Raw genomic sequence first — 2,615 nt, forward strand, 5'->3', positions numbered from 1 at the left:
TCACCGACATAGTTAATACGTCGCTGCGATGTATAGATTGCGATCATAATAAGACCTCCAGACGCTCAATAAACGATGCTTCATTATTCTTCTTTATGACCCGCGATCAATTGCAGACGAAGCGATCAATTGCATACGTCATGCCGACGTATGTGTGCTTACTGGGAAGCTGCCTCCTTATATACACCTTTCTCTGTGGTGCTTACGTAGTCCAGGAGTGGTTCACGAAAAGGTGAGAGCCAACTTCCCGTTTTTTGGACCTAGTCAAGACTTAGAGGAAGAAGTTGGCGAAAAGGCGAGAGCTAACTTCCCCATTTATGGGGCCCAAGTCAAAGCTTGGAGCGTTATCTCGTTCATGGCCTTCTACCTGACGGACAAGCTAAAAACACTTCGTCAGAGTTTAAAAGATCAACGTCTATCCCCTTGTCTTGTCTTTACATACATTCATATATCATAGAAGCAAACAAAATATCTTCATAACAAATGCAGTACATCCTTGATTCTCGTTTTCCATGCTATCAATCACCTCGTATTCTAATGACCAGAGAGCCAGAACATATGTATTGGTTTTCTATGTTACATATTGTACCTTTAAAGATACAATATGTAACATTTCTGCATTAAAATGTCTAAAAACGACTATACCTATGTTATATATTTTGATTAGTTGCGTACTTACACTATCCCAAATGCTTCCAACAATGTTCAAACCCAGAATAATCTGTTATTTTATTTTAATGACACAGGACGTTTCATTTAGTTGCCTGTAAGCATCATACAACTTTTGACCCCTCTGGTTCCTCTAACTTCCGTCAAAACATGGGAACCCAGATGATACGTTCGAGAGTAATTGTAAATCATACAATGTCACAGAAAGAATAATACTCAATTAAAGCTGCAAGCAGCGATGGACCGGCGGTCGCCGCTCCTTGCGACCGTGCATTTGCGCGGCACTCAGACACCGCAAATTGTCACCAATGAAAGGGGAACTCCCTGCTGCGTTCAATGATACCTCACACAAGACTCCGCCATTTTGATTTCAAAGTTCGAAATTAGTGCGATTTTGGCCATTTCCACATGTCGTACTTTAACGAACTCCTCCTAGAGATTTCATCCGATCAACTTCAAATTCGTTCTGTGCCATCTTAAGACATTAAAGATGAAAAGTTGTTAAAAGAAAAACTTTTCGTCATAGGGCATGGCCGTGGCGGGGCGGCCATTTTGTGCGTTTCGCCGCCGAAACAGGAAGTGGGTGTAACTCGAGTGTACATTGTCCGATTGGCTCGAAACTTTTCAGGATTCATAAGAGTCCAACCCTGAGGACAAATAAAGGCCGATATTTACTTAAAGTCATAGCGCCCCCTAGTGGCAACAGGAAGTAGGCCTAAAAGTCAAGGTGCTATACTTTAACGAACTCCTCCTAGAGTTTTCATCCGATGTACTTCAAACTTGGTCTCTATCATCCCAACACCTTAAAGATGAAAAGTTATTAAAAGAAAAACTTTTCATCTGACGGTGTGGGCGTGGCATGGCGGCCATTTTGAGTGTTGAGCGATGAACAAATAAATGCACAATCCTATGCGCGCGGCTTTGCCGGCTCGTTAAAAAACAACAACAATGGCGGACCTAAGTGGGAGTTGGAGCGGCATCGCTGATGGCACAATTAACATTTAAATGTAAGCATAATTAGTGTTTGCCGTACATTTGTTACCACCGTTAATGTGTTACATCAATGTCAAGTGTTACGCATTAATGCTGGTACAAATTGCTATTATAACTAGAAAATGCATTTCCTGCGGAAAATGCGTGGGAATGCTGAATAGCTGAATTGCTAAAGCTAAACTGGTTGAATAGCTTAAATCAGTAAGAAAAAGTTAAAAAAGTTAAAAGCTTATGCTAAACTGAACTGTTGGCTTCAAAAGTTGAATAATGACCAAAGACGTAGAACATTGTGAGGTCTGAGTATATTTTCTAACTGATAATCACTCACAAATGCAGAAATATGAAACAAATAGTACAAAAAATCTTAAAGCTCAAATGCACTACATTGCTAAAAAAATTAGGAAAATTGTTAGAGTTGGAAGCTAAACTGGATTACCCAAGTGAAGAGCTAAAATACATTGTTAGAAAAGCTTGAAGCTGAACTGTAATACTGTCAAAGATGAAAGTTGAAATGAATTACCTAAAACGGCTGAAAGAAGAAATACTTTGTATTATTATCAGACACTGCATAGAACGAAAAAGCATCAATCTAGCTGATATGAGATGTGAAATATATTAGGTAAAAAGAATGGGGCTGAACAAAAGGAAAGAGGACAGAGAGAAGGAGAGAAGGAGAGAAGAGAGGAGAGAAAGAGAGGAGAGCCAAAATAAAATATGAATAGCTGAATTGTTAAAGCTAAACTGGTTAAATACATAAGAATAAGTTGAAGTAGTGAGAATAGTTGAAAAAGTGAAATAACACCTTGATCAGAGACACATTGACTGATGTACCCCAGTGGGATTTGAACCAGGATCTCCCACACCAAAGGCACTTGCCCTATCCACTACACTATCATCTGTATAGGTCACAAGTGTTCCTTTAGCACTTATAAAGCCTGTCTTTGATCATTAAT

Source organism: Sander lucioperca, chromosome 19 (assembly GCF_008315115.2).
Source record: "Sander lucioperca isolate FBNREF2018 chromosome 19, SLUC_FBN_1.2, whole genome shotgun sequence".
Taxonomy (NCBI): Eukaryota; Metazoa; Chordata; class Actinopteri; order Perciformes; family Percidae; genus Sander; species Sander lucioperca.